The sequence below is a fragment of the Heterocephalus glaber genome, unplaced genomic scaffold (assembly GCF_053883595.1).
Source record: "Heterocephalus glaber isolate CG9 unplaced genomic scaffold, H.glaber_assembly_v1.0 deba00000347, whole genome shotgun sequence".
In the NCBI taxonomy this organism is placed as follows: Eukaryota; Metazoa; Chordata; class Mammalia; order Rodentia; family Bathyergidae; genus Heterocephalus; species Heterocephalus glaber.
This window is the reverse complement of record NW_028258143.1, coordinates 57463305-57489089: the sequence shown is the minus strand read 5'-3', so window position 1 is coordinate 57489089 and position 25785 is coordinate 57463305. Positions and strand designations below refer to the sequence as shown.

Genomic DNA, 25785 nt, shown 5'->3' with positions numbered 1-25785 from the left:
GTGTTGACCTTGTATCCAGCTACTCTACTGAATCTGTCAATTAAGTCTAGAAGCCTTTTGGCAGAGTTTTTTGGGTCTTCTATATAAAGTATCACATCATCAGCAAATAATGACCGTTTGACTTCTTCCTTTCCTATCTTTATTCCTTTCATTTCTTTCTCTTTTCTAGTTGCTGTGGCTAATGTTTCCAGAATTATATGGAATAGGAGTGGTGATAGTGAACATCCTTGTCTTGTTCCTGATTTTAGCATGAAAGTTTTCAGTTTTTGACTATTTAGTATGATGTTGACTGTTGGTTTTTCATAATCAGGTTGAGATAAAGACTTTCTATTCCAACTTTCTGTAGGGTTTTTATCATGAATGGGTGTTGGATTTTGTCAAATATTTTTTGTGCATCTATTGAGATTGATCATATGGTTTTTGTCCTTGGTTCTGTTAATACAGTGTAGTACATTTATTGATTTACCTATGTTGAATCATCCTTGCATCCCTGAGATAAATCTGCCTTGGTCATGATGTATGATTTTCTTGATGACCCTCTGTATTCTGTTTGCCAGTATCTTGTTGAGGATTTTTGCATTTCTGTTCATTAGGGAGATTGGCCTGTAGTTCTCTTTTTCGGTTGAGTTTTTCCCTGGTTTTAGAATCAAAGTAACACTTGTTTGCAGGAATGAATTTGGAAGTATTGCTTCCCTTTCAATTTCCTTGATGAGTTTAAAGAGTAATGGCAATAGTTCTTCTTTAAATGTCTTGAGGATTCAGCAGTGACGCCATCAGGACCTGGGCTTTTCTCTGTTGGTAAATTTTTAATTATGTTTTCAATGTAATTCATTGTAATTGGAGTGTTTAGAATTTCTGTATCCTTCATTTAACTCTGGGAATTCATATGAATCTAGGAATTGAAACAAATGTATTTTTAAGATCAATATATTGTGAAAAATCAAAAATTAAACATGTCATAAAGCTACTTTATATACTATTTGAAATTTTCCACAAGGAAGATAATGTAGCTTCATTTAAACAGCAAACTGTACTTTGGCAAACCATAGGAAAAATATCTCTAAGTTGGCTGCAGAGTAACTTACACCAGAACACTTCCTTTTACTATTCAATGGAACTGAATACTATTTGTAAATTCTGACATGAAATGCAGTTTTTACAGCAAAATAAATTTAAAGTTAGATTCTTACTTCCCTTTCATCTTCATGAGATAAAAAAGCCATAAATTTTAAAACATTTTATTTGTCACTGAAATAGAAAAAAGGATAAAATAAAAATATTAAATTATCTACTTCACGGTTATATATTCATGAAGTAATCATTATATTTTAACAGTTCCCAACTATATTCTATTAGCTTTTATATTTTTCTTACAGATATGAAGCTTGAGTTTGGTTACAAATATTTATGGTAGGCTGGGATGCCACCAGGCAATGTAATTTAGAAATAATGGTATACTCATTCACATATTCATAACCCTCCCAAATTATTAACCATGTAGAATCTCTACCACCTGCACACATGAATAAGGCACAGTGGAATCTGTGTGTTCCTAGTCTCTAAATTGAAGATGAAACAATAGGAAAATAATGAATGTGCACCAAGTGTCCCCATGTGGCATGTGAGACAGCCCGGCATGGAGAATTTCTGGTTCTGCCAATATAGGCCAAGTGATCCTAGACACATTCTTAAGATCTCTCAAAGTCAGTTTTCATATCCATAAAGTGAAGATTACTTACCAGGTTGCTATTAAGATTAAAATGAGATCATGTATGCAAGGCACCTATCACAGAGTAGAAAATAAATATTTCCATTATTTTTTCATTAAAGAAGAAAACCAAAAACTGAGAGATACTGCATGTTTTTGTGATGTCTATAATTTGCACTTGGCAAAGACAATATAAAATTGTGTGTGCATCTGTCCATCCATGTGTGTAGGGGGGCTAGTTCAATATGTCAAGGAGCAGAGGAGCAGACAGTTGCTCAATTAAGAATGTATATGCCAGCCAGGCATAGTGATGGACAGCTTCAATACTAGCACTCTGAGAGGCTGATGCAGGGGGATGGCAAGTTTGAGCCCAACCTGAGAGACTTAGTGAGACTGTCTCAAAATGAGAAATAAAAAGGCCGAGGATATAGATCAGTGCAAATGGGTCAAACCCTAGCAAAGCATACACACATGAATGTATGCATAAATAATGAGTAATGCACTCACTCACTCCAGGGGTAGTGAAATTTGAAAGCCATACTCCAAAAGTGGCTATTACAACTGTGCCCAGATTTTATCTGCCTTCAATTAGCTTTGCTAATGTTAGAAATACACTGCATTGGTGAAATTAATAGCTAGTTAAGAAATACAGTGGATATTAGATATCAACTCTGTTGCAAGCAGTGATATTCAAGATATATACATTGGTTACCTATTTTAGATACAACACTCCTGCCTTTGCATTAATAAGATGTAAAAGTCTAGCAAGTTCCACACTTCTATCCATAGTGATAGATCCAGAAGCTGCTCAGTCCTGTCATTGGGTCAAAGGATTTTGCCGGATACTCATCACCAAACCAACCATATCTGGCAAGGGGTGTTTAGGTCACCTAAAACAAAGCTTAGACTCCATGAAGTTACTGAAGAGCATATACAAACTACCTGACCTGACTTGCCAAAATTTTTTGTTTGAATAAATCTCTATGTGTGGCAAGATTTGGTCTGAGATATGCTTTTATTAAAACATAATAGAACCTTATAGGAAAGTAGTTCACTCTCACATAATTCACACTTTTTGGCAGCCATTATGCTGTAACTAGGAGCTCTTATAAATAACCTAGAAGTTGTGTGTAACCAAATTCACTCAGGTTAGTTTGTATCATGCTAGCCTTTGTTTTCTACTTAAAAATGTGTATGAAGCCAATGGTTGATTAATTCCTTCTAGAATGCATGCATATACAAAATAAATCAAAGAAATGGAAATAAACAAATGAGTATTTAAGGAAAACATTTTTTAAATTATATTGAAACTGATAAAAATTCAGCGAATTGATATACTGTTTTTTGGCATTAGAAATTAATACAATTTTATGGAAAGAAAATAGTTGAAATTTATTAAAACCCTAAAAATAAATGTTCTACCAATGAACACATGAAAAGATGCTCAACATCATTAGCCATCAGGTTAAGACAAATCAAAGTGAAATACCACTTCACAGCCAATAGTATGGCTATACAGTAATAAAAAGACAAGTAATAAGTATTAGTGAGAGTGTGGAGAAATTGGAACCCTCATACATGGTGGTGAGAATGTGGACTAGCTGCTTTGCAAAACAATCTAGTAGTTTCTCAGAGGGTTGAACTATTACCATAAGACCCAGAAGTTTCACTCCTAGGTATATACCCAAGAGAAATGGAATTATATAGTCATGCAAAAACTTTTACATGTATGTTTGGAGGAGTATTACTCATAATACTTGAGAAATGAAAACTTAAACATTATCAATTGATGAAGAAAATGTGGTATATCCATAGAGTGGGACATTATATAGCCATAAAAAAGAAGCACTGACAGACGTTACAATACAGATGAATCTTGAAAACATGTTAAGTGAAAGGAGATATTCACCAAGAATCACATATTATATGATTTTATTTATAGGTGCTATCTTAGTTACTTTGCTTGTTGCTGACGCAAAATACCTGACACCCAAAGTTAAAGGAGGAAAGGTTTATTTAGTTCACAGTTTGTAGAGGTTTCAGTCCAAAATCAACTGTCTCCAAGGCAGGGTGGCATGGCAGATAGATATTACAGAGGAGAAACAGTTCATGGAAGGTAGAAGGTAGCAAAGCAACAAGCTTAGCAACATCTTTCTGCCTCTTGTATCTTATCCAGGCTACTTTAAAGTAGGTAGCACTCACACCCTTAATCCTAGTGCCCTTGTGCCTAGCACTGCACCATGAACCAATTCCAGCTTCACACACTCTAGATCCAGCCACCTCTGAAAAAGCCCCACCTATGATGGCCTAAGGCTTTGGGAGGACATCTAGACAAAAGTCATAACAGGTAATGTCCAAAATAGGTAAATCCATAAAGACAGAAAGTAAAATAGTGGTTGTCTAGGACAAAGAAAGCTGAGGGAAAATGGGAAGTGACTGCTAATGGATATTGGGTTTCTTTAGAGATGGTGAAATGTTTTGAAATTGAGTGCAGTGATGGTTACACTTCTCTGCAAATATATGAAAAACCACTGAATTTTAGATGTGTGGATTATACATACCTCAATAAAATTGCCTTAAAAGTTAATGTTCATATATCTCGAGGCAATAATATTAAGCATTAGTTTGAATCATATGAAATTGTAGACAATGGATCATTTCTGATCTATAAAATTGCACTTCAATAATTGAACCTATTCGCCGGCTACTGCGCAAGCACAAGGACCCAAGTTCAATCCCTGGTACCAAAAAAAAAAAAAAAAAAATTGAACCTAATAACTATCTTAAGATGTAGCCCAAAGTTTATTTATTATTATTATTTATTTATTAATTTTAAATTGTTCATTAATTATACTTTTATAGTAACATGATTTTGGGGACAACCTAAATGCTAAGTAATAAAATATTTACATTATTGTACAATTACATGATAAAATATAAAGTAAATATATAAATCATATTGTTCAAGAATTATTTAAAATATTAAAAAATGCTGCATATACTCCATGATGTGAAATTTGAAACATCCTTATTTATAGATAAAGTAAATAAATATAGGGAAATATATCAGAAATATTAACTACTTTTCTGAAAGTTAGGATTATGGGTGATATTAATTATTTTTCTTTATGCTTGGAAAATTTTCTATAATAAAAATGTATTACATTTATAATGAGAAAATAACATTATCATAAAAGGAAAAAATCCAAAAAAAAACCCACCTGAAAACCAAATAATTGGGCTGGGGATTTAGCTCAGTGGTTCCGCTGCCTGCCCTGTAAGCGCAAGGTCCCGAGTTCGATCCCCAGTACCAAAAACAAAACAAAACAAAACAAAAACAGAAGGAAGAAATCCAAGGAAGAGAGAGATAATGAATTGAAAGATAGCATATTTGGAATTCTACTTCACTTTTAATAAACAAAAAATTGAGGTTTTCCAAACTCCAATTCAGTATTTTGGTATTCTAAGATGAAAGGAAGCAAACATGGTTTTATTCAGACAGCAGCACTAAGCTAACTATTCAAAGACAGTCATCTGTCTTCATTTAAAATCCCCAGCAAATAAGAAAGCACAATACCCTGTTCTAGGTCTTTAACAACAATTTTTCCTGTCAACAAGTGCTTGTTTATTTCTAATCTGCAACTGCAGATCATTATTTCTTCTCTAAGACCTGTATAAATCACATCCCGAGTTTGTAATACAGTTCTTTGCCATTTTGCACTTTTAGAAGCAGTATTTGAAGTCCTGCCAGCTGTTAGGAACCATGGGGTTATCAGTCCCTTACATCAGCATGGACCTCGCTCTCCCCAGGCTCTAGCCTTCTCCTCCCAGATGTGCCAGGGTCCCAGTTGTGTCCAGGGCTGTCATATCTGGAGCCTAGCCATGTCAGGCTATGATTGCCCAGTCTCTCAGCTTCCTCAGTCCAAGCAATGGTAAGCTGATGCTGTGATTGCAATTTCAAGCTCATAAGAAGATGTAACACAAAGATAACTGAAGTGAACACAGCAATAAAACAACACAGAAGATAACAAGTGTGATCCCAGCCTGGACAGCCTAGTGACTTGTGAGTCTTTGTCTCTAAATAAATAAATAAAGCTGGAAGGCAGCTCAGTGTAGAAACCTTGGGGGTTCAATACTCAGTACTACAATAAACAAACAAACAAATTTTCTTATACTCTAAATTTAGTGAATAAAGCAGCCTAGAGTGATGCACACCTTACGAAAATAGCTAGATTAAAGGGGAAGAAAGAAAGAGATTCAGTTGAGCTGATCACAATTTACCACAGAACTTTGGAGCAAATCTTGCTTTCTTGTGAAAGATTCTATTTGACTGTGGGTTCTTTTGTTATCACCTAGACCTAATGAAGCACACTCACATGAATAAAAGCTACAGAAAAGAACCTTTGAATTATCCATGCTATAAAAATTGCATATTGGGGTCAGGGATTTGGCTCAGTGTCACCACGCCTGCCTCACAAATGCAAGGTCCTGGGTTCCATCTCTGGTACTGTTGCAAAAATTGCATACAATTACTACTGAACATTTTGCTATACACTTCTATATTTACTTTGCTACTTGTTTGTTTTTACTAGTAATTTTATCTGCACATCAGCTTAACCTCAGCACTTGCCACTCTGTCCCCAACATGAGATTTAGTTCTACTAAGTAGGAATCCAATAGCAGTAAGTGAATGAATGGTTCTCCCTCACAATGAAACATTATGTAGTCATCAAAATGTTGTACAGATAGATCCATGATCATAAAAACTCTGCATTCAGTGCTGTAACCATTATGGCCCTGTATCTCTCTGAGTTCATTTATTTCACGTTCTTGAAAACTGCAAATTACCTTACTAGATACTTCAGAGTATATGGAAAGAAATTTTTAAAAAGACAGATGCTGCACTTACCATTTCCTTGGTAACTGTCAAAAAACACACAAAGAAAAGTTAAGGAATCAAGAAATCACAAACACCACTATATTAACATCAGAGGACAATAGATATTTTTGCAAGGGCTCCTAAATCTACATGGATGCCAAACATCTGAAATTTTTAAAATACACTGTGTAGGTATTATCCTTCATTTTGTGTAACAGTTGAAATATTGATTGTTTAAATTCCTGAATATTTGATCATTGTACATTTTTTTCAACTAATATCCAGTGAAAATCCTCCTGCAATCATTTGGGGAGATTTAAAAATGTTAAACTGAAGCCAAGCATGGTGGCGGACACCAGGAATCCCAGCACTTGGGAGGCTGTGGCAGGAGGATCACCACAAGTTTAAGCCAGCTGGGGCTAAATAGTAAGTTCAAGGCCATGCTCAACTACCTAGTAGGACCATGTTCAAAAAACCCAAATCAAAAAAAGTTAAACTGTCAAGTAGTTTAATAGGCATGACTATTATAGTGTAATAGTTTAATAGGGATGACTATTAAAGATAAACAAGGATCCTTTTAGAATAGCCTTATTGAGTTAAGAGAGGGAAGAATTTGACTCACACCTTGAAAGAAAAGTAAAGAATAGAACCCTTGGCAATTAAATAAGAATATAAGCAAAGGTATAGGACTGGAAAGCCTATAAAGACAAAATCGAGGCAGAAGAGCCCAGCTTTATCCAATGTTATCCCCAAGGCTGGGGCACAGGAGACAGACTTGCCTTCTTGGTCCAAAGTCAGACTCTGCCTGAGGATGAAGTAAAGAGTCCAGTCCACCCCGCAAATCCCTGAAGTTCAACCTAAGTGTTGACAGGTAATTTATTAGTTAACAGTTTTCTCACAAATCTTGGTAATTTCTAAATCTCTCAGCAAGATACAGTCCAGTGAATGCATATGAAACAAACAGATTTATCTCTGAAGCCCTTGTAGTTTCGCAGTGACTATATGAACCCTGGGTAAATAGCCATTAGAAGGCAAATAGTGTCGTAACGAGATTGTTGCTTAAATATAGATAAAATGTTGCAATTAATGAGTTAGGAGATTCCAGCTAAATTTTGTTTGTACCAAAAACTTACTGATCAAATATAACTTGAAATTATGAGCCAACTGCCAGGACTTTCAAAACCTTTTTTTGCTCAACAGTGATATTAATTATAATTTTATTGCAACAGGTTTCATAATCGAATGAGATGAGAACATAAAAGGTATTTCTTACAGTTAGTTAACTGAGCTCTCCTTCAGCACTTAGGTATCTTAGAACAATGGAGCATTAATAGAAAACACATAAACTTGCCTGGCAGAGTTGTCATTATATACCCATGTACATAATATGACTTGTTAAAAAGAAGTGCTTGAAATATACTTATAGAAAGTATCTTTTGTGGAAATAATTCATAGGATCACAGAAGAAACCTGTCTATTCTTGCTCCCATTAAGTTGATTTTGTTAAAGTGACTAGTTGTTTGGGGATTGGCTATTATGGGAGAACTATAGCTTGCAGCCATGTCTAAAGGTATTCAAATGAAAAATAATCTTCTACCAGTCAAATCCCATGCAAATAACACGTGTATGAACTACATTCAGTCCTCTAAGGCCACTAGTTTGTCACTCTTATAAGACTAATGCATTCAACACCTCCTTTTCCAATTACAGTAAACTTTAATACCTTTGCACATTCAATATCTCATGCAGACACTGTTTAGCCTCAGAAACTATTTACAAATGTAAAACCAAGAGGTTATGAACCCCTCCCCACTGTCTCGCTATGAGTATCAGGTCTGCTGGTGATAACAAAACTCCAGCTTCTTCAGGGACTCATTAGCATCATACCTGTTCCATCCACAACACCGGTAACAAGTTTCTGGAATGCAGCCAGTACACTAGGAGCCAAGCTCAGTTGGCTTTGTTTTAGCTCTACAGGGTGTCTAACAAGTCAGCATGAAGGAAAGCAGTAGGGTAGCTGAACACTCCCAATTATGAGCTTAAAAGTAATGACCACAGGCTAAAGGAACCTCACGGAGATTGGCCAAAAATGTCAGACCACAACTGCAATACCATGAGCTGTTAGAAAGTAACTGTAATAGACATACCATGCTTTATTAACATGGCAAAAAGAAATGGCACATTTGGGACTCAAATATAGGCAACCTGAGAGGGTAGATAAAAGCCCATGTTCAGTTCCATGTCCCAGGTTTCATGCTGGTGTGCCTATACATTTTAATAGATCATAAATGTTTGTTCCCATTCAGGTCTCATTATTTTATTCTGCAAAATAATACTTCCTTTACTCATCAAGGAATAATAATATGATAAGTTAATTGGATGCAAGAGCTCTTACTCAGAGCACCTAAAACAATTAGCTCATACATATCTCTGAAAAAGAGAAGCATTTGCTTGAAACTCATGAAGTGAACCAGAAATTCAAATAATGTCTTCCGCATGGTCTGCTTTTGTGTGTACTCTAGTGTGAGTTACCAATCAAGTAGTTTTTCAGTATGGAATTTAAATTATTAATATGTGTATATTAGAGTCTATATTTCACAAAATATCTCACTACTGCTCAAAAATTTTTCCTAATTATCCAAGAACTTAAAAGAGCATGTTGATTTTAAAGTCATAAAATAAAAATTTCAGGCACAGGCTAGATAGGCATCTGTTAGAGAAAGATCCCTGTATCAGATGAGAGCAGGAGTGATGGAGAATGAGTTGATGATCTTTCCAGTCTCTTTCAACATCTATTACATGATACCAAACAGCTACTGAACCACAGGTATAGAACTTTCAAAAAACAAATATGATCTTATGCATAATTATGTTAGATATATGAATAGCCCCAAATATTTAATTTTTATCTCAGGAAATTAACTCACTGATTTCCATATTGCTAAATGTTTTTTTAATTATACCACATAAATAAATATTCTTCAGAAGGTGAAATTGATATTAGGCTAAATATGCAATAAATTCACCATTACCTATATGAATGATGACATGGCAATTAGGTACACAAAGTGAAATGCCAAAAGGTTTCAAGTGATTTCTCCTTGACTTAAAGATATGACACGATTTCTTAAGGCTTCTTTATTGATAAGTACTACTCTAAGCACTTTACACCTGTTATCTATTTCACTCCTAACAACATCTCTGTGATAAAGGTTATGGGGCTTAAAGAGAGTCAGCAACTTGCTCAAGGTCATGCAGCTAAAAAATAGCAGAGCAAAGTACCACCTGCCTTGGGGACTTTCATACTCCAGAGCCTTTCACCCAGTGCACATCAAGGCTTCCTTTTGCTTCCTGGTTCCCTTACTTGTAGGCAATGCAGAAATTACATTTGTGGCTGGAGATTATACCCTCGATATGAGAGCAGGTTGTCTGAAGCCTGGTTAGAAGACTACGGAAAACTAATGTGAGTTTTCAAATATGAATCAAAGAAACTTGACAAGGTCTGAGAAAATAGGTGTATGCATGCTGTTAAGATTGTAAATGGATTTAATATTTCTGAAAGCTATCTGATAACAGGGAATGAGAGCTATAAAATTTTTCTTGCCCTTTAACTCAGTAATTTCAATCATCAGAAATATTTCCCCAAGGAAATAACAAAAAAGAAAAAGGTAATTTGTTCAAGATTTTCATTCAGGGGCTATGTGTAGTAGTGAAAAACTGGAAACAATCAACATTCCCAGTAATAGAACAATGACAAAGCAAACTAGGCTAGTAGAAAAAGAAAAGAGGAAAACTTTATAATTCTCCCAAATGACAAATGTAGAATACACTCATATGTGAACATAAGTTATGTGGTAACTGTATGTTTGAAACTAGAACACAAGTTAGTATAAACTTGTACAACCAAGTAACACAGTATAAGTATTACTAATAATGTGACAATTATGAATTTATAAGAAGTATATCCTCTTTTTCAGTGTTGAAACCCCAATATCAGAATAGTACCTGCCATATAGATTGTTTTTAGTGAAAACCTTTAAAAGAAAGCAACTGAGATCATAAACTCAGATCTTGCTATAACAAGGAAGTCAGACATCATCACTTGCAGTTGGGAAACTCAAAGTAAAGGGAGCAAGTTTTATGGGAAAAAATGGAGAAGAGTTTAGGTGTGCACTGGTTAGAGGTTGCTGGCATGGTGCAGCAGAAGACCAGCTAACAGGAAGTAGGCCATTTTAGGTAATTTTGGTTCAAAAAAAATATTTGGCTTTCTCTCCTTGGCTGTGAGTTGGAAGTGTGCAGTGCTGATGGGAGGGATGGGGCAAAATAAAGAAAGCTGGCAGTCACTGACCAGATCCTGACTGTTCTGGGCTGATTGCTGCCAAGACTGTGATTTAACTTTTGGCCTGGCTGCTGAAGAAAGTGTGGGTCTGACTTTTATCATCATGTATGTCCACTGTCCGTTTCTATATCCAATCTCTCACTATTTGGTTATACATTTATTACAAAAGGATGCAACTCAGGAACAGCCGGATGGAAGAGATAAGAGCAATGAGGGAAGGGTGCAGAGCTTCTGTTCCCTCTCTGAGCCTCTCCAGGTCTTCAGCAACACAGAAGTTCCACTTCATAAAAATGTATAGGCTTAAGTTTTATAAAGGTAATTTTTTTCACTGAGACCTGCCTGTGCCCCACGTGTGTTACTGAGCTATCAGCAAAGGGTTATCTTTTATAAGGACCTACCTTGTGCTAGCTGCTCTTCTGAATTCTTTCGCTGTGTTCTCTCATATAATCTCCCCACACCCCTGTGAAGTGTTATTACTACCATCCCTCCTCTGAGAGGAGGAAACTGGGGCACAGAGAAGCAAAGGAATTTGCCCAAGTTGACACAGACCATGGCAGAAATGGGATTTCAACCAGATAGACTCACTGTGCAGCCATTACATCATGTTGTCTTCTCATATTGGGGGGAAGTAGCTAAATTTTATTCTTTCCCATTAACCATTTCTATATTTTATTTTCTGTTTTTCCCCCTCACCATTCCTAATTTACAACATATAGAATGCTTGCTGGAAAAAACCAATTCTAGAAGTTGTTGAAATGAATACAGTCTGCCTGCCCTGACTGATAAGGGTTCTTCCAAAAGTAAAAGGTTTTTAAGACAAGTGACAGAAGTGTAGAGACTGGAATATGAAAATACTTCTGTGGGAAAATGTCACATTTTCAGAGAAAAGAAATTTAACACATAGAACAAAGAAATTCTCAAATAATGTTGAATCGAACAAATAAATTGCCTGGGAAAAAGTGACAAATATAAAAGACAATTTACAAACTCTTAGGGAAATGTTAATATAAAATTTGTTTTATACTTGCCTAATATCTTGTATTTTACAAAGACCTCATTTCATTCTTAGGTCACAGAGATTTAGATAATGTAGGTGACAGATGAGGAGACTGAGGCGAAGTGGGTCTCCAGATGTTAGTCACTAGTCAGCTCAAGCTCAAGTTCTTAGCAGAGCTAAACCTTAATGCTGCACAAAGCCCTATACAAATTTTCCCTTTCAGTCTTTCAGACCTCATGGAGCCCTGTCATATAAGTATAAATCCACTGACAAAACAAACCTAGCATGAATAGAATCAAACGTAAGAGCTCCATATGTAATGGATTCCCTTAATAAAAGAATCAGAGCAAAGGCAGCATTATCATCTGGGTATAAATTAAACTGTTTGGGGCATATTGTGGTTATGTATTTGTTTTTTGTTTTTTCTTAAATTCTTTTATTGGTACATTTTAGGTATACAACACATTTACACTTCTCACTGGGAACCTTTACATGATGCATGCTGGTTCCTATTTTTTCCCGATTCCTAGCCCTCCCTTCATCCCCTCCACCCTTCCCTATTTACAAACATTTTATTTCCATTTCTCATCATTTTTCCTTTCCCTATTTACTTTCCCCTGCCCCTCCCATTACCCCTACCCCTTTGGACCTTTTCTTCCTATTTTGCATTATCGATTATTCATTCTAATCATTGGTACATTTTAGGTATATAATATGACATTCATCATTGGAAATTTGCACCTTTATATAATCTCTCTTGGTTCTTATTTTTCACCCTTGGCCAGCCCTCCCTTCAACCCCTCCATCCCTCCCTATTTACAAAGATTTTGTATCCATTTTTCCATTTTCTCATATTAATTCCATTCCCTTCTATCCTTTCCCCTACCCCTCCCATTTCCCCTTCCCCTTTGCCCCTTGTCTTCCTATTTCACATTATCTATTATACGTTTTAGTCCTTATTTACATTTTCAGTTTCTCACATCAGAGAAACTATTCGGTATTTATACATGTGTGTCCTATTTATTTCACTTAAGAGTATCTCCTCAATTTGCATCCATTTAGCTATAAATGTCTCTAATTTCTCATTTTTTATGTCTGAGAAGTACTCCATTTTATTAAAAAAAACCCCCACATTTTCGTATCCAGTCTCCAGTTAATAGGCATTTGGGCTGTTTCCAAGTTTTAGCTATCACAAACTGTGCTGCTATGAACATGGGTGCACATATATCACTGTGGTATGATTGTTTTAATTCTTTGGGGAAGATAACCAGCAAGGAATAGCTGGGTCAAATGGGACCTCTACTCCTAGTTCATTGAGGTGTCTCCATACTGATTTCCACAGTGGTTGCACCAGTCTACACTCCCACCAGCAGTGGAGCAGGGTTCCTCTTTCCCCACAGCCCCACCAACATTTGTTATTGGTTGATTTCATGATAGCAGCCATTCTTTCTGGAATGAAGTGGAATCTCAGCATTGTTTTCATTTGCATCTATTGAATGACCAGTGATGTTGAACATTTTTTCATGTATTTATTTACTATTTCTAATTCTTTGACTGAGAAATGTCTGTTCATTTCAGATGCCCCCTTTTGGATTGGGTCTTTAAATTTGGGAGGTCTGATCTTTTTAAGTTCATTATAGATATGAGATAGTAGACCTTTGTCTGAGGAAAAGCAGGTGAAGATTTTTTCCCACATTGTGAGTTGTCTCTTCACACTGCTGGTGGTTTCTCTTGCTATGCAGAAGCTTTTTAATAAGAAGAGATCCCATTTGTTGATTGTTTATGCCAGTTCACGGGCAACTGAAGTTTTGTTCATAAAATCTTTTCCTACAACAATGTCTTCAAGAGTTCTACCTAACCTCTGTTCCAGGTGATTCAGCATTTCTATTGTAATATTTAGATCTTTAATCCATTTTGATTTTAGTTTAGTGCATGGTGAGAGATATAAGTCTAGTTTTAATCTTTGGCAAGTTGAAGCCCAATTTTTCCAGCCCCATTTATTAAAGAGGCTATCTTTCCTCCAGTGAGGGTGTTTGGCTCCTTTATCAAAGATGAGATGGCTGAGTGTGTCAGGAGTTGTTAGCATCTTCTAATCTGTTCCACTGGTCCTCAGGTCTGTTTCTTTGCCAGTACCATACTGTTTTTATCACAGTAGCTTTGTAGTATACTTTCAAGTTGGGAATTGTGATACCCCCTGCCATGTCTCTGTTACTTAGAATTGCTTTTGCTATTCTAGGTCTCTTCTTATTCCAAATGAATTTTTGGATTGTTTTCTCAAGGTCCGTGATGTATGCTGCTGGGATCTCAGGTGGAACTGCACTGAATCTATACAGCAGTTTTGGAAGTATGACCATTTTCACTATGTTGATTGTTCCTACCCAGGAGCAGGGGATGTCTGTCCATTTTCTGATATCATCTTCAATCTTTCACTCTTTCAGAGTGCTATAGTTTTCAGAGAAGAAGTCTTTGATTTCTTTCCTTAGGTAGATTCCTAGATATTTCACTTTTCGGGTGCTATCGTGAAAGGAACTGTTTGCCCTATTTCTCTCTCAGTGAGTCTGTCATTTGTGTAGAGGAAAGCTATTGATTTTTGTGTTGACCTTGTAACCAGCTACTTTACTGAATTTGGCTATTAAGTCTTGGTGGAGTTCTTGGGGTCTTCTATATAGAGTATCATGTCATCTGCAAATAATGACAATTTGACTTCTTCCTTTCCTATCTTTATTCCACTTATTTCTTTCTCTTGTCTAATTGCCATGGTTAATGTTTCCAAAACTATATTGAGCAACAGTGGTGACAGTGGACATCCTTGTCTTGTTCCTGATTTTAATGTGAAGGATTTCAGTTTTTGACCATTTAGTACAATACTGGCTGTTGGTTTTTCATAGATGGCTTTTGTCAGTTTGAGATAGACACCATCTATTCCAATATTTATAGGGATTTTATCATAAATGCATGTTGGATTTTGTCAAATGCTTTTTCTGTGTCTATGGAGATAATCATATGGTTTTGTCCTTGGCTCTATTGATATAGTGTATTACATTGATTGATTTGCATATGTTGAACCATCCCTCCATCCCTGGGATGAATCCCACTTGATCAGGGTGTATGATCTTTTTAATGATCTTCTGCATTCTATTTGCCAGTATCTTATTAAGGATTTTTGCATCTGTGTTCATTAGTGAGATTGGCTTATAATTCTCTTTTTGGGTTGGGTCTTTCTCTGCTTTGGGGATCAAGGTGATGTTTGCTTCCAGGAATGAATTTGGGATTATTGCTTCCCTTTCAATTTCAATGAAGAGTTTAAACAGTAGTGGCAGCAGTTCCTCTCTAAATGTCTTGTAGAATTCAGCAGTGAAGCCATCAGGGCCCAGGCTTTTCTTAGTTGATAAGTTTTTAATTACATTTTCAATTTCATTGGTTGATATTGGGTTGTTTGGAATTTTTAGGTCTTCTTTGTTCAACCTTGGTAATTCATATATATCTAGGAATCTGTTCTTTTGCCATCTTATTGCCGTATAGGTTCTTGAAGTAGGTATTGATAATCCTCTGGATTTCTGCTTGTTCTATTGTCATTTCACTCTTTTCATTCCTAATTGCATGGATTTCGGCCTTTTCTTTCTTGTTTCTGATAAGGTTGGTTAAGGGTTTGTCAATTTTGTTGATTCTTTCAAAGAACCAACTCTTGGCTTCATTGATTTTTTTGTATCATTCTTAATTGCCATTGCATTGATTTCTCCTCTGATCTTTATAATTTCTTCCCTTCTATGGGTTTTGGGTTTGTCCGGCTCTTCTTTTTTTTTATTTTTTAAAATGAATTTTATTGGTACATTTTAGGCATAAAATATGATGACAATCATCATTGGAAATTTGCACCTTTACATAATCTCTCTTGGTTCTTATTTTTTCCACATTCCCCTACCCTCCCTTCAACCACTCCACCCCTCCCTATTTACAAAGACTTTGTTTCCATTTTTTCATTTTCTCATATTAATTCCATTCCCTTCTTTCCTTTTGGCTACCCCTCCCACTTCCCCTTCCCCTTTGCCCCCTTTCTTCCTATTAAACATTATCTATTATACCTTTTAGTTCTTTTTTGTATTTATTAAATTCTTTTATTGGTACATTGTAGGTATACAACGCAATTACATTTCTCCTTGGGAATTGTACCTTTACATAATGCATCTTGGTTCTTATTTTTTCCCCCATTCCTAGCCCTCCCTTCACCCCGTCCACCCTTCCCTATTTACAAAGACTTTATTTCCATTTTTTCCATTTCTCAGCATTTTTCCTTTCCCTTCTTTCCTTTCCCCTGCCCCTCCCACTACCCCTACCCCTTTGGACCTTTTCTTCCTATTTTACATTATCAATTATTCATTCTAATCATTGGTACATTTTAGGTATACAATATAATGACATTCATCATTGGAAATTAGCACCTTTACATAGTCTCTCTTGGTTCTTATTTTTCACCCTTGCCCAGCCCTCCCTTCAACCCCTCCAGTCCTCCCTATTTACAAAGATTTTGTTTCTATTTTTCCATTTTCTCATATTAATCCCATTCCCTTCTATCCTTTCCCCTACCCCTCCCGCTTCCTTCCCCTTTGCCCCTTTTCTTCCTCTTTCACATTACCTATTATACATTTAGTCCTTATTTACACTTTTAGTTTCTCACACCAGAGAAACTATTTGGTACACATGTGTGTCCTATTAATTTCATTTAAGAGTATCGCCTCAATGTGCACCCACTTAGCTATAAATGTCTCTAATTTCTCATTTTTTATGGCTGAGTAGTATTCCATTTTATAAAAAAAACCACATTTTCTTTATGGAGTCTCCAGTTGATGGGCATTTGGGCTGTTTCCAAGTTTTAGCTATTACAAACTGTGCTGCTATGAACATGGGTGCACATATATCACTGTAGTATGATTCTTTTAATTCTTTGGGGAAGATCTCCAGCAGTGGAATAGCGGGGTCAAATGGGACTTCCAGTCCTAGTTCTTTGAGGTATTTCCATACTGATTTCCACAGTGGTTGCACCAGTCTACACTCCCACCAGCAGTGGAGAAGGGTTCCTTTTTCCCCACAGCCCCACCAGCATGTTATTGGTTGATTTCATGATAGCAGCCATTCTTTCTGTAGTGATCCCGAACCTGCAACTATATTACAAAGCTACTGTGATAAAACAGCATGGTACTGGCAAAGAAACAGAACTGATGACCAGTGGAACAGATTAGAAGATGCAGAAACAACGCCAGACACACTCAGCCATCTCATCTTTGATAAAGGAGCCAAACACCCTCACTGGAGGAAAGATAGCCTCTTTAATAAATGGTGCTGGAAAAACTGGGCTTCAACTTGCCAAAGATTAAAACTAGATCTATATCTCTCACCATGTACTAAAATAAAATCAAAATGGATTAAAGATCTAAATATTAAAATAGAAACTCTGAACCAGTTGGAACAGAGGTTAGGTAGAACCCTTGAAGACATTGGTGTAGGAAAAGATTTTATGAACAAAACCTCAGTTGCCCATGAACTACCACAAACAATCAACAAGAGGGATCTCTTCATATTTAAAGGCTTCTGCACAGCAAGAGAAACCACCAGCAGTGTGAAGAGACAACCCACAATGTGGGAAAAAATCTTCACCTGCTCTTCCTCAGATAAAGGTCTACTATCTCGAATCTATAAAGAGTAACTCTTTATTTGATATTTTGTCCTGGGAACACTCTGAGTAGGTATGTGGCATCTCCAATGTCACAAGGACAAGAGTCCTTAATGCCATAATAAGTCCTGGGTCTGCTCTGGGGACCTATGAAGGCTACCCCAAACCTTCAGTCAGGAGGGGAGACCCTGAAAGGAGAGAAAAATTGAAGCCAAAGAAAACTAAATCTCCTGATCAAAATGAGTAGGCAAACAGTGTTTCAGAAAAATGATTAATTGTATGAACTTTTAAAAAATCAAAGAACCACTGTGTGTCAGACAGGGCTAGGAGACACACCAGGAAACAGAAGAAGACTCCTCCCTGCCTCATGGAACTTGCAATCCAGTAGGTGAGGCCCACGACATAAAATGTGTAATTATATGCTGTGGTAAATGATACTGAAGAAAAGAAAAAGGTGCACGAGAGAGGCAAATGATGGAAAGAACTTCCCTGAAAGGACATGTAAAGTCCTAAAGCAGGAAAATACTTAGTTCCAAAGACTTCCAGGTCAATGTAACAGCATGTGGAGCCAAAGGAAGGCTGGAGGAATGAGGCAGGGACCTAATGCTCCCAAGTCTTACAGGCCTGGAAAAAATTTATATTTAACCATAAATGCAGTGGAAAACCATGGAAGATCTTAAAGGAAAACAGTGGCATGATTCACTGTCTAGCACTTAGAAGTCTTTGAAATTACCTTAGTAATTTGCTTGTTCTTCCCCAAAATAGAATATAAGATCTCTGCCAGCAGAAATCTTGTCTCTCTTTTTTATTGCTTCATCTTTGCATATTATAGGGACTCTATAATATTTAATAATGTATTTTTTAAGATTGTACTGCCAATATACAAAATTTGGATAAGTTTTTAAGGCCCTGAGACCCCACTTTTCACTCCTTGGCATATATTTATACACACATATATTTATACACACTTTCATACATGTACAGAAGAGAGATACGTGAATGCTCACTGAAACACCAATTATGAAAAAAAAAGTTAGAAAATGACTTGAATGCAAATAAGTAGAAAAATAAATACATGAATTATGACCTCTTGACTTGCTAGCATACTTTACAATTTAAATGAATAAACTAGAGCAACATGTCTCAATATGAACACAAATATCGAAACCTAATGTTAATCAAAACAAGCAGCAGTTTAATATTACTTATATAATACTACTGTATTAGTCAGCTTTTGGTCACTAGGACACAATACCTGACACCCACAACTTAAACAGGAGGTTTAATTTGCCTCACATTTTAAGGAGATTCAGTCCATGGGTGGCTGCTTCCAAGGCAGAAACATGGCGAGAGGTAGAGTGGATCAAAGCTGCCTAGTTCATTGTGACCAGGAAACAGAGGAGTAGAACAGACCCAGGAAAGAACAGGGGAGCGACCAGACACACTTAATCCTCAATATGTTTATATTACTTGTCTTAAAATCATGTCTATTAATAGAAAAATTTTAAATTTTTCATTTTTCCATTGTGAGAATCTGTAAAATAAAGATGTATCATATAAAATTATCATTGTTGTTTCAGTAATGGGTATCAAATTCAGGGATATTGTATGACCGAGCTACTTTTTTATTTTGAGACAGAGTCTTGCTAAGTTGCTTAGACTGGCCTTGAACTTGTAATCCTCTTGCCTCAGCTTCCCAAGTAGCTGAGATTACAGGTATGTGATACCATGCCTGGCTAGAAATAAAATTTTAAAAAATAAAATTTTGTGTATTAAAAATATATTCTATTCATTTATGGAAAAAGTATGTGAAGTAAATATAAGGTTAAAGTTTTATAAGGAAAAATAACCTATTTTATTTAAATGTTTGAAATATTTTATTTTAAAAATTAAGACCATTCTTAAAAATGAACGATTCTGTGGAGGATGATTCAGGGTTGGAAAAGGAGCTACCGGATAGGAAACTTCAGTAGTTCTTGCACTGTGCAGAGGTGGTTTGTGTCAAGAAAAGGGCAACAACAGAATTAAAAAGCAGTAGACCTATGTCTGAAGTTGAGTCTACACTACTTTCTGATGGATTTGTTGGTGAGGGAATATTAGTGAAGAAAAAGGAGCCTTAGGTTTTAATTTGAGAACCATATGTCAAGCCCAGCCTGGGCAACTTAGCAATTTAGTAAGATTATAATTTTTTTTAAAAAATTGTTTTTAAAAAGGGCTAGGAATGTAGCTCAGAGCAGTACTTCAAATAAGGAGAAGGGGGCAGAGGAGGGGAAAAGCCAAAGAAAAAGAAACTATGTGGACTAAAATGCCGTTATTTTACTGGGATGGAGGAGAGTGAGACCAGGGTTTAAATCTATTTATGAAGAAAGTAAAGAAGGTTGATAAATCAGTTAAACAAAATGAGATGCATCCCTTGACCTAAATCAGTGGTTTCACCCCCTACTCCCCCGTACTTTCCCACGTTGAACGATATTTAGGCGGTAGAATCGCTAGGACTTTCTAACTAACGTGAAGAAAGATTGTGAAAGGTGGAGAGGTCCAAAACTATTCCACATTGCTGGGGTGGGACTCTGGGTGCGGGGTGGGGCGAGGCACTGAGTGAGGAGCTGATTCTGAGGTGAGGAGCGTGAGTATCACCAGGGTATTCTGAGGTTTAGTTGACTGTGGGTCTTCCACTTGGTGCTGGTAATGCCTCCAAAAACCTGTGTATGTGTGTCTTTCTTTCCCTTTCTTTCTCTTTCTCTTCCTTTCTTCCTTCCTTCCTTTCCTTCCTTTCCTTTCCTTTCTTTCTTTCTTTCTTTCTTTCTTTCTTTCTTTCTTTCTTTCTTTCTTTCTTTCTTTCTTTCTTTCTTTCTTTTCTTTCTTTCTTGGACAAGGAATGGAAAGTAAAGACTGCCCATGTAAGGATGAGAACCTTGACCAGCAACTTTTAAGCTGAGCATCTCCAGAAGTTTGCCACATGCCACAGCAAAGCATCACAGAAAGCCAGATACAGAGGAAACAGGACCAATAAAGAAGGCAGAACCACTGGGCTTTTTTTGTTTCTAAAAACACAAACATGAATGGAAAACTAACAAATGCCTCTAGGTCTATGATGAAATATGAGGAGAATGGTGCTCAATTTTTATTCATCTTCCTGAGAGAACATGAAATGAGCTATAAGGAGAGATTTCTATATACATTCAGGTAAGTGCTTCTTTAATAAGATTGTTAAAATCCAGAATGAGTTTCTTACAATCGTGGTAGATTCTTCTTGCTTCGAGTATTTTTATATCATAATATTTTTCCTTCAGATATATTAACTATAGGTGCCTACTCTTGAGACATGAAAAGGTCTTCTCAGTGTGTTTTGTGCAGACCTGTCTTTTGTATGTGGCACTCAGCTCTGAATTTTAACATTTAAAAAGACGGTCAGAAGGCCAAAAGCATTTTATATGTTTTAGTAAAAGAACTGAGCGGTGGCCTGTACCTACAGAACAGTAACTAGGTAAATTTCTGACCCAGGATCTTGCAGCCTCGTTCACAAGTTCCTAAAGTGAATGTGATGTCATAGTTCACAAGGAGAAAACGGGTCTTTGCCTTCAAGGTCCACTCAGCCTGGAGAAATCTAACCTGGGTAGTCAGAGCTTTCATGGTGTTGCAGAAAAAAAAAATCAAGATTCATTGTGCTTGAGAATTCCTGCAGCCCCAAGGAAAGATTTTTTCAAGAAGCCTTATAGGAGCTAGGCGCAGTGGTGCTCTGCTACAATCTCAGCACTCTGGGAGCCTGAGGCAAGAGGATCCCAAGTTTGACCCTGGTCTGGGAAACTTAGTGATTTAGTGAGAACCTGTCTCAAAGTTTAAAAAAACCCAAAACATTAAGGAGGGAGGACGTAGCTAGGGATAGAGTTCAGTGTGACAGTCCTACATTCAAACCCCAGGATGAAAAAGAAAAAAGCTTAAAGCACAACTAATCCATCCCATCTCTCCAGTTTCTCAGAGAAACCACTCAAGGCCCCCTACAGCAGGAGCCGAGTCATGGCTCATGGCCCAGATGGATTACCTAAGACCCCTTTTATCGCCCCAGTATTTAAGTATTGAGTCTCCATCCCCAACACTTTATATAAAATTTTCCTATGCTCAGAATTAAGTCAGGAACTAGTCTTTTTCTTATTCGTATATGTGTGTCATACATAATAATTACATTCATGTTGAGGAATTGGTACATATACATATTGCATCTTAATCAGTTTTACTTCCCATTCTTCTCCCCACCCTGGGGTCTCTGTCCATCCCCAAATCCCCTTCCCATCTCCACAAACAAGACCTTATCGTGACCACTATTTAAACCCTAAGGGTGACTTTCTAAATAAAAATCTTAACTCTACTTTGGGTCTTTCATAGATCAGATACTCACATTTTTCAATGCTGAGAACACCCACAGGACAGCACCTATGAGGGACAATGTAATAACAAAAATCCTATTCATTCCCTGCTGCTTTCAAATGAATTTGTATCTCAATTACTGATCCATCAATTATGGAGGAAAAGGTGACAAAAGATCCACATATGTATCTGGTATTTCTTCAGTCTACAGACACTTAGGTGTACACAGCAGTACAGCACTCCGTGACAACCCTCGCTAATGTTGGAATCATCTGTGGAACTTTAGGAAACTACACTGGCTTAGTCCCACCCTAAGCAATTAAACCACAGCTGGTGGAGGGAGGGACCAAAGAGGGGATCTGACTTCTAACTACTGGTCCAGGTTAAGAACCACTGAATTACAGGGTCACTTCATAAACCCAAGGCTCTGGGCCTGAAGGAAATAGAATACACTTTGGAGTCTTCAGGACAAGTTTCCTAGTTTTGTGGTTGTTGTTGGTGGTGTTGTTGTTACATTGTCCTCCCACTTTCTCTGAAGGGTTAATGGGCTGGGCCTATCCACCTTCCTCAGCACCTCACCATCCCACCCCTCCCCCAAAGTGAGGTTTGGGGGCAAAATTCAGTCCCACATCTCATCTACCTTCTTTTTCCACCGCCTCATGGAGTTGCAAAGTGGAGAAGCTAATTTTAATAATCTACTGAAATTCCAACCAGTGGATTGCAAACTCTCTGGAGCTCAAAAAAAATTGCTTTTATTGGTTCATCAATTTGTAATGCTTATGTAATTATAACTCATGAAATCATTTCCTTACAGTTACAGGTTATCATTAAACATCGTTTTCCAGAAAATGCTTGGAAAGTTTCCTAAGATCTGAAAATTCTGCTTAGTCTTTAGGCTTTGAAATGTACCATTCTGCCTTTCTCCATGGAAAGGACAACTAATTGTTCTAAGGTGATGGAAGGCCTGAAATTATAGTGCATAAAAACAGACACAGCATATGGTACCTAGGCAGCTAATGCTTTGGGCCTCCTAATTGGATTCTTGCTGAGAAAAAGTGCAGAATCATCATTGTTGCTCTTGGTATGCATTTGCAGAATGCCATTACTCTAGAGTGAACAAAATTCTTGTCTCTCTGAATTCTTTCACAAGCAACATGTAATGTCCTGGATGGTGTAAAACATTACAAAATATTTATGTTCTTAAAGCTCCCCCTTTTATGGACCTGAAGTGGCAGAGTTGGTGGTGGAGCAATTTGTACCTATGCACGAGTCAGCTCCACCTGGTAAATATTTAAAGGTTCAATCCTCCAAGCTTGATTAGTGATTAACAGACATCAGAAAAAATGTAATATGAGTTTGTGAAGCAGTCATTGTTAACGGCATGTTCTTGAACGATTATCTTTAGTTATGTCGCTAAAGTAAATTTTGGTTTTTGGTACTATTTCTCTGTTCCTCCTTTCTTAATTGGCACTTTTCTTTTGATCTTGCCTTGTTGTCATAATTATTATTTATCTTTCTTACAATAATACAGTACATCTTGGAGCAGAAAACAAAACAAAACACGCAAGTAAATGGAAGCACTACTGTAGAACCCAAAGTAGAGGAGGTGGTAAAAAGGAAAATGATGAAGTCTGCTCTTTTTAAGTACTGAGAATTGAATCCAGTGCCTTCACACCGAGTTACATCTGCAGCTCCTATTTTTTAAATGTTTATTAGTACATGTTTCAAGTACATTATGGTTATAGTCATTGCAGAGAGCTTGTAAATGTACATAATTCATCTTAATTCTTTCTATGTCACCTTTCCTTTTTATTTACTTTTAAATTTCAAGACAGGTTCTCAACAAATTGCTAAACCTCCCAGACTGGGCTTGAACTTAAAATCCTCCTGCCTCAGCCTTCCAGGGTGCCAGGGCTACAGGTGTGGTCCACCATGCTCAGCTATGATGAATTCTTAAACTGCTTTAATAGGTAACACTGATATCTACTGTGGTTATATTGTAAGAGTGTGACTATATTGCAAGTGCAGTTCTGTAAGCTTTCTTGTGTGAAATTAAAGTGTTTGAGAAAAGGCCAGTGCCTGTAAAGACTAGGAGAAAGGTCAGCTGGCCAGAAGAGAAGGCCCTTTGCTTTCTGTCACAGTGGGAGCATCAAGAATGTCAGTGAATTGGGAAAACAAGGCTGTAAGGTGGAACTAGAAAGGCCAAGAAGTCTGCAGATGGCTAAGGGAGGAGTGAGAATGGATACAGTCCACATGCTCGATAAACGGTCAGGAACCAGGGAGTACAGGGAAAGCCAAGGTCAAGACAGTGATTCGTGAAGAGCCAGCTGCAGGTTGGGAGTGGGGATGCAACAGTGCAACCGGAGTCTCCACCATCCATCAAACCTAACAAGGACCAGCTCCAACAGAGTGCTTTCAACCCTTTCCATCACACACAACCTGAGAAATGGCCTCAAAATGACCAAGTTATAAGCAGCTACCTCAGTAAGGGTCTGATCTTTGCCCATTTATGTCGAATTACCATAATTTCTAGTATTAGTGTATGTTATATTTTGATTACATATTTTATTTAGGTTTTACTGTGAATGTGTAGAAGTTACTATTCCTGTTTGACATAAGTTTAACATTAAAAAGTAATTTCTTGAGCCAGGCATAGTGAGCCATACATGTACACCCAGCACTGCAGAGGCCGAGGCAGGAGAATTTCAAGTTCAAAGCCTACCTGGGCAATTTTGTGAGACTCTGTCTCAAAACATAAAATAAAAATAGCTAAGGATATAGGTGAATGGTAGAGCAACCCTAGTTTTGACCCCCAGTATTGTGAAAAGCAAAAGGGTGAAATTTTAAAAATGCATTTTAAAATGAAATGTTTCTAAAATGTTTTAAATCACTTTTTCTTATGAGTATTGTGATTAAAAATACAGTGACCACTTTATATTAAAATGTATTTCAAACAACAATTAAAATATTAAGAGACTGTTCTAAAACAGAAAAGGTGATAAAAAAGAAAGCCACATATGTATGTATATATGTACACATACATATAAATATGGAAATAAATGTAGCTAATCATAAGAGTAGCATTTCAATTCAAAAATATATACTATGTAGTTACTTATATACAGTATATAGAGGAAATAAATGTGATTTTTATAGCACATCATGCATTATAACTAATTTTAAGATGAATAAAAAGTTAAAAATAATCACTTCTTGATAAATGGCAAAGTAGGCTATAAGATTTACCCAAACCTTGCTAGGACATAATTTCTAATTTAACATGAACTACCATGAGAAAAGAATTAAAATATTAATAATTATAGTCAATATTATGAGAATGCATCTATCCCACAAATCAAAAAGTAAATCCTAAAATTTCTTTCAGAAAAGTTAATCATCTAATGTTAAAATGTTGGCCTGCTTTCCCACCAGATTTTTAAATCATACATCCAAAAAGAGTAAGATTAATTCATTTCTTTTGTTTGTCCTATTTCTGTTGATATTCTTATCAGCAGGACAAAAAGTAAAAAAGTTTCCCTAAAATGGAATGATAAACAACAAACTAAATCATCATTTACTTCAATTGAAGATTATATTAAACCACTTTTAGTATTTAAAAATGCAAATATCACAAATAAAATACTATAAGAATGGAAGTAAGTCAAAAGAAGAAAACATAAAGGAAAAACTAATACATATGACTACATAAAACATTTTAAGTTATAATTTCAAAAATAACATAAGCAGAATTGAGAGTAAAATAAACTTTGGAAAGATTTTTAAAAAACAAAGTGTTAAATCTTTAATATGCAGAATTCTTACTAATTGA

General features: G+C 36.4%; 1 long non-coding RNA gene across 1 annotated transcript; it reads left to right on the top strand.

Annotated features, from left to right (window-relative positions):
• The first annotated feature begins 20086 nt into the window (after positions 1–20086).
• LOC110344451 (uncharacterized) lies at positions 20087–25533 on the top strand. Its single transcript, XR_002387042.2, has 2 exons — positions 20087–20777; positions 23488–25533. It is a non-coding gene; the product is annotated as an uncharacterized LOC110344451 (long non-coding RNA).
• Positions 25534–25785: the final 252 nt, after the last annotated feature.